We start from the raw sequence: 12,063 nt of genomic DNA, 5'->3' as shown, positions 1-12,063 counted from the left end.
GCAAAGAAAACCTCAAATATAAATAAATGTATTGTCTTTATGAAATAAAAGTTGGCCAGTAAATTATTATTACCTTAAATTGTATTGTCCCTAGGCTACCCTATAGACCTAGGCCACAGCAACAGTAACAAAGAAATCAGACATCAAAGCAAGGGTAACTCATCTACTTATTCTGCTCCTGTCACAAGCTGATGCTCATCACTGCTAAAAATGGGGGTGCAAACCAGACATGTACACCAGCTATTTTTCTGTGGCATGTACCCAATTTGCTGGTAGCCAATGCATTGAGGTACACACCTCAATGCATTGGGTACCCCCCCCCCCCATACCAGTTAGGGATTAATTGTTTTAATCCCTAACTGGGATTAGGGATTAAAACAAAGTACAACCATCAACATATAATGTACTCCTTCACCCCTGTAGTAGTATAGCACAGGATCTGTACCTCAGAATTTGATACCTACATCTAACCAAGTGTACTACTCCATATATAGCATAGCAGGACCTACTCCATATATAGCGTAGTAGGACCTGTGAAATGTTCAATGTAGTAGGCTATTGAGGGTGGGGTGTAGCACTCAAATTGTTACGTGTAACAGATCCTTTGGGGTACTACTGTAGGGGTGAAGTAGTACATTATGTTGATGGTATTACATAAAACAATTTATATCCCCAACTGCCCCATAACGATTTTCACTTTTGCATGTATTCTGAGAAAACCAATGACCAATTTGCTTCTTCCTTTGAGCATATTTAAACTGAAGTGATGCAAAGAAAACCTCAAATATAAATAAATGTATTGTCTTTATGAAATAAAAGTTGGCCAGTAAATTATTATTACCTTAAGTTGTATTGTCCCTAGGCTACCCTCCGGGCCTAGGCTACAGCAACAGTAACAAAGAACTCAGACATCAAAGCAAGGGTAACTTGTCTACTTATACTGCTCCTGCCACAAGCTGATGCTCATCACTGCTAAAAATGGGGGTGCAAACCAGTCATGTATACCAGCTATTTTTCTGTGACATTTACCCAATTTGCTGGTCGCCACTGCATTGAGGTACACACCTCAATGCATTGGGTACCCCCCATACCAGTTAGGGATTAATTGTTTCATGTACAACCATCAACATATAATGTACTCCTTCACCACTGTAGTAGTATACCACAGGATCTGTACCTCGGAATTTGATACCTACATCTAACCAAGTGTACTACTCCATATATAGCATAGCAGGACCTACTCCATATATAGCGTAGTAGAACCTATGTCATGTTCAATGTAGTACTGATTGTGAGGTGTAGCACTCAAATTCTTAAGTACAGATCCTATGGTGTACTACTGCAGGGGTGAAGTAGTACATTATGTTGATGGTAGTACATAAAACAATTAATATCCCCATCTGCCCCATAACGATTTTCACTTTTGCATGTATTCTGAGAAAACCAATGACCAATTTGCTTCTTCCTTTGAGCATATTTAAACTGAAGGGATGCAAAGAAAACCACAAATAAAAATAAATGTATTTTCTCAGACTATGTCAAGACAAAAATTGAAAAAGGGCCTGGGGGCACCCTATATATTGGAGGCGGTACCCAAAACATCGTGATATGGAAACAATTAACTAGGCTGTGTATACAATATGTTTTCACAGAGATAAAAACCATAGAAAATAGCTAGTGTACATGACAACAGCATGACGACTCTTGGACGACTCACATGAACTAAACAGTTAAACAGGATCTGTAGATTTTACAGACATGTCTGTTATGAGTTTGATTCCTGGCGTTATTCTATACTAATAAGTAACAGCTAATATACTGTACCTTCAGCTGTAGTTCAACCCCATGACTTAATGGCTAATGCTTTTTATGCTGTTGTTACGAAGCCCCGTGTCTCTTAGGATTTGAAAACTTCACCGCAGTGCCGCGGTTAGATTCGTATTTTGACCATAGAGTTAAAACGTGATTTTGACCTTTCTTGAGCATTCGTTCGTTCGAAAATCGGATGAATTGCCAAAAAATATAAATTCTTCCCGAAAAAGTAAATCACGCCAAGAAATAAGCCAGCTCAAAATAAAAATAGCTAAGTTTTAAGCCACAAGCCAGTTCCAAAAATTTTCACGCCAGTCGCCAACAAAATAAGCCAGTTTGGTGTAAAATAAGCCAATCTGGCCACACTGGAGACTACAGTGTTGCCGCTTGACCGATACCAGAAAGAGGTGCCGGCCGATGAAAAAACCGATGTTTTGCGGTATCCTCTTACAGAAACACAAAGCCTGTTTTTTAATAAAGTCATCATTCCTCATCATTCCACAGTTTGTATGTTTTTAATGGAATGATTGTAACTTTCGTTAACTCACAGAGAAATGTGCTATTTTATCACAGGGGCGTTTTTTCATTCATCAATGTGCTAAGATCTTACATCTTTTGTCAGAAAACTCTTAAAAGTTAAATCTTTGAACAAAGATTTTACATCTTTGGTCATTTTTGTGCAAACGTCTTTCATCATTCTGCTCTGATCAGCGGTCTGAGAACAACGATGAGTCGATCATCAAAGTTCTCACCCGTAGCGTAACCTACTTAAGCTCTGTAACGTAAGCTAATTAAAGTTGAAAAAATTCCAACTTAACATCCGTAATGTAATTGACTTAAGAAGAAAAGTGATCATGGATGAGTTAGATTATATGATTTTTGACTTTGTTAAGGCAAGGCCTTTTTTTTCAACCCAAAGGACAAAAATTACAAAAACAAAACCATTAAGACAAATGCTTGGGAGTCATTTTCCAAGTATTCAAGAAAAGAAAAAGGCAGAGTGGATTTAGGTAAGCATGACAGGTTAAAGTAGGCCTTGGCCAACAATTTTTTCCCATTTGTGTGATTAATCTGAATTAAATATTATTAAAGGTGACCAAGACAATGTATTATGGGTAAAAAGGTATAAATTTAGAATTGGTCTTACTGATAAAGAGGCACGTTAAGAAACAATTCTTACTTTAAAATATGATCCTAATTAACATATTATCCAAAGGGAGAACCTTTATCATCAAGTCTTTTCTCTTTGTTTCTTGTTTTTCCAACTTAAAAGAAAAAAAATTCAAATTTTCCCCACCCTAGAAACATATTGCGTAAATCTTTTGAAATTGCCGCCAGAAATTGCTAAATAAATTGTTCTATAGATAGCGTTCGTCCCGGTCATTGTTAATTCCTTTTTTTAACGAGCAGTGGCGAAAATACAAAATATTAATACAACCTAACTTCACTTCAAAATCAATGGACTCGCTTGATTGACTGCCAAGATGAACGCTAGGTAAACGCTATCTATAAGAATAATTTTATGGCGGCAATTTCAAAAGATTTACGCATTGCATTTCTAGGGTGGAGAAAATTGAATTTTTTTTTAAGATCGAAAAACAAGGAAAAAAGAGGAAAGACTTGATGATAAAAGTTCTCCCCTTGGATAATATGTTAACTAGGATCATTGTACATATTTTAAAGTAAGAATTGTTTTCCTAGCATATCTCCTTATCAGGAGTAGGGTAAAAAACCAATAGGCTATCCAATTGAGCAAAATTGTGTAAAACTAAAACCCTCACATCTTGTTACCAAAGAGGAATTGAGAAGGGTTGGGTATATTAATGAATAGCTAAAAGTCTAAGCTATGCATGAATATGGTTATTAGGCCTATTCAGATTATTTAAGATCAACCACTTGAAACTATTAGTTTATTGACTTACCTGCAGGGACCTCTTTTTGGAAATACCAATTATCCTATTTTGATATATATATCCTTTTAGTGTTTCAGTTTTATTCACATTTAACAGAAAGCTGATTTTCTTCTGATTCTAAAAATGTAACTTTTATTGCTTGATTTTTATTCTATAAATCACAAATATTTAAATATAATTTTTCTTTTCAATTGCTTTCCAAAACAGAGACCACATTTTCAATTTATGCTGACAAATCATTGGTGAAAATTTGACTAAGAAGGCGGGGTTCTTGTTACTGCCCTCACATTGCTTCATGTTGTAGCTAAAAGGGGTGGTTCAAAAACCCATTGCTATTTTTCCAGAATGCCAAAGAAAAGTGGTCTTTCCCAAAAAGAGGTCTTTTACCCTAGCCTACCAATTGTAAATTTTTACCGAAGTTAGGCTAGGTTGTATTAATATTTTGTATTTTCGAAAACGGTATTTTCGCCACTGCTCATTAAAAAAAATGGAATTAACAATGACCGAGATGAACACTATCTATAGAACAACTTATCTGTAATTCACATCAGCAATTTCAAAAGATTTAGGCATTGCATCTTAGTGTGGAGGTTTATTGTATTTTTTTTTCTTTCAAGCTGGAAAAAGAAGGATTTTTAGAGGAAAGACTTGATGATAAAGGTTCTCCCCTTGGATAATATGTTAACTAGGATCATTATAATATGTTAACTAGGATCAGTATATATATATTTAAAGTAAGAATTGTTTTCTTAACATGTCTCCTTGTCAACAGTAGGCCTACCAATTATAAATTTATACCACAGGTTTAATTTTGTTCAAGGCCCTCTCCAAAAAATAAATTAAATTATATGAGCTGTAATTTGACATGAGATACTGAAAGAAACTAAATCAGCTAAGTTCTGTTTAAGTCCAACAGCTCTATTTGGCCCCATTAAGGGAGGGGGTGCCATGGATACAATTGCAATGGTAGCAATTGGTATACTAGGAATCAACATTAAAAGCAGCTAAAGACACATTGAGTGACATGATTACCTTGCAGCAAGTTATGTATAAAGCTGAAACCAACAATATTACCAAATACCCTAGCCTATCTTTACCTAGCTTCTTCTATCCAGAATAAGCTTAGCAAACAACTCCTATATATATGTTATAAATGAGCATCCTCAAGGGTCCAGAGGAGGAAAGGATTTGGCAGAATATATGTAAGCTACTTTTCCTTAAATGTTTAGGGTAGTAGATCAACCTTTGAAAAATTCTTTTTTTCAATTCAACTGCTTTCCCAGAAAGATTTCAACCCCTTCAAGGAAAGCATAATGAACAAGACACTCCAGAAAAATGTTGGCATTGCATGGATAAATCTTTAATTTACATTATAGTTATATTGTTAAATAGTTTTAATTTATTTATTTCAAAACCAAAGTTGATTCAAAAACTCTAATTGTAATCATTTACAAAGTAAAATGTTGCTTTGAATATTTACAGTAAAGCACCAAACAATTCCAAACACCTACCTCACTAAATACTTCATACCTGTACAAATACAACAGTAGAACAAATAGCAAGAAATGACATAATCAATGAAACCTCCTGAGAGTGAGATATGCTTGGTGATGATAAATCAGTCTTCAAAGTGAATCCCTATGCTTCATTATAAGATGGTTTTTGTCCCAGAGAAGATATTTCCTATAAGTATTTCATTAATAACAATAATTAACTGATCATAAAATGAAAGAATGATTATTTATGTATAAACTACAACATGACTGTAACTAAATTTTAGTACTGGTGCATTATGTGGGCACTGCTAAAGAAGTTTACTTTGGTTAATGCTAATTAAATAAAATAGGATGAATATATAATAGTTTACAAACAAATTTGGGCTACATATTCACACATTAAGGGGGGGGGGTAAAGCATACCATATGTTAAATATGTAACCTAACCTAGATACCTTTTCCACCCTTAAACCCCCAAAAACAATTGTTTAAATATTGTAACTCATTGAGAAACCACAGCTTTGCAGTCATTTATCTATAGCAGCCTTTTTAATAGTTGAATGTGATTGGAGGGCAACTATCCCCCTCTCACGTCCACATTATCCCCAAACAGATCCAATCAAAATTTTGAGACAGACATTTTGTTGAACGTAGTTGAAAATTTAGGAAATCAGGTTTTTGAGGATAACAACCCCCCCACAGCGCTTTCGGCAATGGTTGTTAGTTATGCCCTGGGGGCATATAAGGTTTTTATAGAAAGTGTTGTTGTAGAAACTTTAGAAAGAGCTCATTTAATTGGAAATTTAAATGGCTAGTGCCCTTTTTAATAGTCAAAAGTGATTGGAGGGCAACTAACACCCCTTCCACGCCCACCATTTCCCCAAACACATCAAATCAAAGTTTTGATATAGCCATTTTTTCAACGTGACTGCAAGTTCTGGAAGTTATATCTATGAGCAGGACACTCCCCCCACAGTTTTCAGGGCAAGGGTTATAAGTTATACCCTAGGGGCATGTATGGTTCTTATTGAGGGAATATTCTTATAAACTTCAAAAAATGCTCATTTGATTGGAAATCGAAAGTTCTAGTTCACTTTTTAAGTGTCAAAAGATATTGGAGGGTAACCAGCCCCCACCCCCCAAAAAAACCCTTTATTCTGAAATGCATCCGATAAAAATTTTGAGATAGCTATTTTGTTAAAAATAGTTCAAAGATCATATAACGAAAATTCCGGTGTTGACACGATCCCCCAGGGCCCGGGGCAGTCGTTGTAAGTTGTGCCCTGGGGGCATATATGGGTCTAATGGAAGGGATGCTCGTATTAACTTCAAAGAGTGCTAATTTGATTGGAAATTGAAAGTTCTTGTTCACTTTTTAAGAGTCAAAAGAGACAGAGGGCACCTAGCCCTCCCCCCCCATGCCCTTTTTTCCTTAACTCATCCAATATGAACTTTTTAAAAATAGTTAAAAGACCATATAACAAAAACTCCAGGGTCAACACAGGGCCCGAGGGCAGGCGTTGTAAGTTATACCCTGGGGGAATATATGGTTCTTATTGAAGGGATGCTTGTAAAAACTTCAGAGAGCGCTCATTTAATTGGAAATTAAAAATTCTAATTCAGTTTTTTAGAGTCAGAAGAGATTGGAGGGCAACTATCCCCCATGCCCCTTTTTCCCCAAATGCATCCAATAAAAATTTTGAGATAGCCATTAAGTTAAAAATTGCTCAAAAGTCAGATAACAAAAACTCAGGTCTTGTGAGAGGGCCCAGGGGCAGGTGTTGTAAGTTATGCCCTGGGGCATATATGGTTCTTATGAAAGGGATACTTGTATAAACTTCAGAAAGAGCGCATTTGATTGGAAATTGAAAGTTCGAGCTCACTTTCAATAGTCAAAAGAGATCCGAGGGCAGCTCCCCCCCCCACACCTTCTTTTCCCAAACTCATTTGATGAAAATTTTGAGATAGACGTTTTGTTAAAAATAGTCCAAAGGCCGGATAAGAAAAACTCTGGTGTCAATGCAATCCCCGAGGGCCCAGGGGATGGTGTCCTAAGTTATGCCCTATGGGCATGTATGGTTCTTATGAAAGGGATGCTCGTATAAACTTCATAGAGAGCTCATTTGGTTGGAAATTGAAATTTCTAATTCACTTTTTAAGAGTCAAGAGGGTTAAGGGCAACTAGCCCCCATCCTTGCCCCTTTTTCCCCAAACCCATCCGGTACAAATTTTGAGATAGCCAGCTATCTCAGTTATAGTTCAATAACTGTATAACTGTATATAGAAATTTCGAGGGGGTGTAAAGACACATCAAAATACACTAATTAGAACAAGATAAAGAATAGGCAATACAAATACTCCCAGAAATTCTCTCAAACTGAAAATGCTAAAATATTTAAGACTACTGCCATACTTAAAATAAGGTTAAAATACATACTCTGCAATAGATTCAAAATTGCTTTGGCACACAAAATCCATTTAAGGTCAAATCCAAACAATCTTGATCTCTCTGAGTCAGCAAATGAAATGGTCTATCCACCCTTATTGAAGCTATTTTTTTTTCAATCTGTTCATTGTTGTGTCAATTGCTGTCCATAAGTTATGCAAGCTGATCATTGTTCATATATTAGGTTATTATCAAAGAGGTAATTGTATAGACTTAAAAAAAGCCTCATTCGATTTAAATCGAAAGTTCTAGCTTCATTTTTTAAAGTCAAGAATAATCGGACAGTAAGCAACCCCCCCCCCCCCAAATGCCATAAAAACTTGAAACTTTTTGCAATCAAAAACGAACAAAAATTAATTTAAAACAAAAAAAAACTTTCCCAAAAATAAGTTTTTCGAAGAAAAGTAAAGGCCATTTTAAACTTAAGCTCAGCAGATAAAAATACCTGTTAAAATTCAAACTCAAAACGACCAAAAATTATCATTAAAGAATAAAGGAAACCCAAAACCAACAGAAATTAAATAAACAAGCATAGCAAAAACATACAATAAGTAATAATATAAATGAGTAAATAGATCTTAAAGCGTGTAATGCTTAGATTGAATATGAAAATCAAGCTCAAAACAAAAAAATATGTTGCTATTGAAGTACAAATGAAACTTAAAACGAACAGAAATTAAATAAACAATCAATCCGAACAATTATACAATAGATATTAATGTAAATGAATAAATAAATCTTAAAACGTGAGTGAAACTTAAATAGAATATGCAAGTCAAGCTTGAATCGAATAAAAACAACTACAAACAAGAGTTTGGGTATCGCCTCCTCTCACTGCAGAAGCCTAAAACCTACTGTGTCATGGCGCTTTAATGAAAACGAATTATATTACAAATGTTTTCTTTTGTACTTAATATTGAAAATAAATATTAAAATTATAGTAAAATTTTCAGCTGATTAGCTTCCAGCAATTAATATCATTATACATCAAATATTCAGTTTAATTTATTAGTTCTTTCCAAGATTGTTCAAGACAAATATAGTTTCACTACAAACAAATTTGGACACTCCCCCCTTCTTTAACTGTAAAAACCTAAAGCTTGCTGCGTCATTGGCGGTTCACTGAAAACAAATTATATTACAAATTTATTCTTTTCCAGTTCTTACAGCATTTAAAATGAAAATAAAAATTGAATTGAAAACAAAATCTTGAACTGATTGATCTTTCAACATTTATTATTATTATATATCTAATATTCAATTTGATTTTGCTTATGCTTTCCAAGACTGTTCAAGACTCATATAGTTTTCAGTAAAGCGCCAATGGCGCAGTAGGTTTTAAGCTTTTGCAGTGAGAGGAGGCGATACCCAAACTCTTGTTTGTAATTTTTATTTGATTCAAGCTTGATTTGCATATTCTATTTAAGTTTCACTCGTTTTAAGATTTATTTATTCATTTACATTAATATCTATTGTTTGCTTGTTTGCATTGATTGTTTGTTTAATTTCTGTTCGTTTTAAGTTTCATTTATACTTCAAAAGCAAAATATTTTTTCGTTTTAAGCTTGATTTTCATATTCAATCTAAGCATTACTTGCTTTAAGATCTATTTATTCATTTATGTTATTGCTTGTTGTATGTTTTTTGCTATGATTGTTTATTTTATTTCTGGTCGTGAGTTTGAATTTCAACAGGTATTTGTACCTGCTGAGCTTCAGTTTAAAATGGCCCTGACTTTTCTTTGAAAAACTTATTTTTTGGAAAGTTTTTTTTTAAATTAATTTATATGAAGAGACATCTTTTGGAGGCCAAGTCCCCGAAGTTTTTCGATGTGCATTCTCTAGATAACCACCTCACCATAATTTGATCAGTCAGTGAGAAGTGTTTTGGAGACAATAGGGGGTTTTAGAGGAAGGCTTTGGCTCAGCCAATCTTTGTTGAACCATGATGAAAATGCCTCTTTCATCTCTGTCGTAATTGGTATGTTTGAAGCTATTTTTTCAATGACCTGTCCCACAACCAGAGCATTAGTAACGGATATTTCCTGAGAAGCAATCTGTTGAGAGGAATTGCTCTTGAGCCTGCGTCGATGAGTCCGATCAGCTTCATCAGTTGTTGTACTCTGGTGTGCGATTTTTTTAGAGCTGTCCCGATTTTATAGGTCAGGTTCTGAATCTTTTCTGGGGTTAGGTACACCTTCTTTGTCTCCAGAACTACAAGGAACCCGAGGACTATGATCCGTCGTGTAGGTTGCAATTCTGACTTCTTGCTCAGCATGAACCGAAGTCTGAGCAGGAGAGATATTATGGTCCTTACATTGTTCTGTACTACTGACTTTTGGTAGCTGTGCAGAAGCCAGTCGTCCATGTAAGCATGCAGTTGGATGGTTTTAAAGTGGCAATAGCTGACGATGGCACCCACCACGCGGCAGAAAATGAGTGGACTTGAGGCTAGCCCAAAGGGGAGCACTTTAATTGATAGACTTTGTTTTTGAATCTTAGGTACTTCCAATGACTCTTGAGAATGTCGATTTGTCAGTAAGGCGTCTTTCAGATCTATTGACGCTGCCCAATTAATTCCTGTAATGCAGGTAATATTGTGGCCTGGATCTCTACTTTGAAGATTGTCACATCCAAGAATTTGTTTAGTTAAGTTAAATTTATTACTGGGCACCAGCCCTTGTTTTCTTTTTTCGGAACTACAAAAAGCCAACTGTAAAATCCTGGAGAAGACTGATTTTGGACTTCCTCTATTACACTTTTTTCGAGTATTATAACAATCTCTGATTCCAAAATTAGCAACTGATTGTTTGGCATATTTATTTGATGATTGGGTTGCGTACTAGGGGAGGTTGATTTTTGAAGTTCAGACAATAGCCCTCTTTGATGACGTTGAGGACGAACTTGTCATCTGTTATACTTTTCCAGGTTAGTGACACAAACGATTTCCTACGGGAAGAGGGTCTTGATTTGGCGCCGTGAGCAAGTCATTCAGTATTTGACTATTTTGTTCCTCCAGTTTTAGGGGCTGGAGTGAAGGTATGGCCTCTCTCGTTGTTAAACCCTACCCTTCCTTACTGGAATGAAATGGCCGTTTCCAATTATATCTTGGTTTCTTTTTGATTGGGCCACAGGAGTCTCGACGGTCCCGTCGTAGTTCATATTGTCTCTTTACTGGCCGTTTAAACTGAGCTGTTGAAGGGTTGGAAAACTGTCTACTTTCAATTTTGTATTGCATTCTGTGAGTTAGGCCATTAAAATTGGCAGAAAACAGGAATTCGCTTTCCAGAGATGATGATCTTAGTTCATTTTTAATCTCCAGAGCCAAGTCAGGAATTGATTTCAAGATAGTATCTCTTCTGATGAACATCAGGTTTGAACAAATTCTAGAAAGAATATTTAAAAGATGTTGCTGATAACTATTGATAGATTCCAAGAGCTTCATCAGTTTTGGAATAGTGTCAAGAGAGGCTTTCTCAGCCTTTAACATTTTTATGACCATACCTAGCATGAGGTCACTGTATGACTACATGCTCAAAGCCATTCGTGAGGCAGACTCTAAGGCCAAGAATGAATTTTTGTCGACCAATATAAAATTTCTGTCTTCTACATGTCCAGTTGGTGACAACAAATGGAACTCTGGGTTGACGCGATGCACCTGTAAGGCTTGTAAGGTCGTGACAGTTATACGCTTTCGCTCGGCCCGGGATGTCAAGAGGGTCAAAGAAGGTCCCACTTTCTAAAAAGGCTTGTTCTTTATCATTGACTGCAGTTCTTCTGAGCGCCGCTTGACGAAGTTTTCAACATTGGAGAGAAAGGCAACAGAATAAGCTGGTTTTTTCTCATATGGCTCAATTGTGGAAACCAGCTCTGCCACCAAACGAGGCTGTTGGACTGTAGCAGTAGGCCTAGGGAAAATGGTGTCACACAGCACTTTGTATACAAGATCAAGCGACTCAGCCAAAAAGACCTTGTCGTCTGCTCCTGGATTGGGTTCTATCATCGACTGCCCGTCATCCAAGTGAAAGGAATTGTTGCCCTCATTTTCAGAATTACCATCATCCTTATATTCTGCGCCTCTTTAGGCCAATGCTGAGGGATCCTCACCCTTATTAGTGTTGGAGGTATGGTCATGTTCAGAAAAAGATGTTTCATCATTGGGTAGAACAGCAATATGTGACTTCATGTTTTTCATTTCCTCCCCTAGCGATTTCAACATTTCCAAAACTGCCTCTTGATTTTTTAGTCCCAGTGACTAATTTAAACAGTTTATAGTTGCCTATTTATTTGTATAAGGTATATTTTAGTTGAGAAGTATATATTGTATATATATATATATATATATATATATATATATATATATATATATATATATATATATATATATATATATATAT

General features: G+C 35.7%; 3 protein-coding genes across 4 annotated transcripts in view; 2 read left to right on the top strand and 1 right to left on the bottom strand.

The window, feature by feature from the left end:
- Nucleotides 1–3,126, bottom strand: part of LOC148940863 (uncharacterized) — a 226,281-nt gene extending 223,155 nt beyond the window's left edge. The window contains exon 1 of the mRNA XM_089105339.1: nt 2,993–3,126. The gene's annotated coding sequence lies outside the window, so the exon portion shown is untranslated. The remainder of the gene's footprint in view (nt 1–2,992) is intronic.
- The window catches only part of LOC148940860 (2-oxoadipate dehydrogenase complex component E1), a 204,379-nt gene that overhangs the window by 51,974 nt on the left and 140,342 nt on the right, over nt 1–12,063 (top strand). The gene's annotated exons all lie outside the window — the stretch shown is intronic.
- LOC148940862 (uncharacterized) overlaps nt 3,374–12,063 on the top strand; it is a 61,252-nt gene continuing 52,562 nt past the window's right edge. For both annotated transcript variants that reach the window (XM_089105344.1, XM_089105342.1), the window contains exon 1: nt 3,374–3,494. The gene's annotated coding sequence lies outside the window, so the exon portion shown is untranslated. The remainder of the gene's footprint in view (nt 3,495–12,063) is intronic.

The sequence above is a fragment of the Artemia sp. Qi Xiang Cuo genome, chromosome 19 (assembly GCF_049724085.1).
Source record: "Artemia sp. Qi Xiang Cuo chromosome 19, ASM4972408v1, whole genome shotgun sequence".
Classification (NCBI taxonomy): domain Eukaryota; kingdom Metazoa; phylum Arthropoda; class Branchiopoda; order Anostraca; family Artemiidae; genus Artemia; species Artemia sp. Qi Xiang Cuo.
This window is presented reverse-complemented; position numbering and strand designations above follow the sequence as displayed.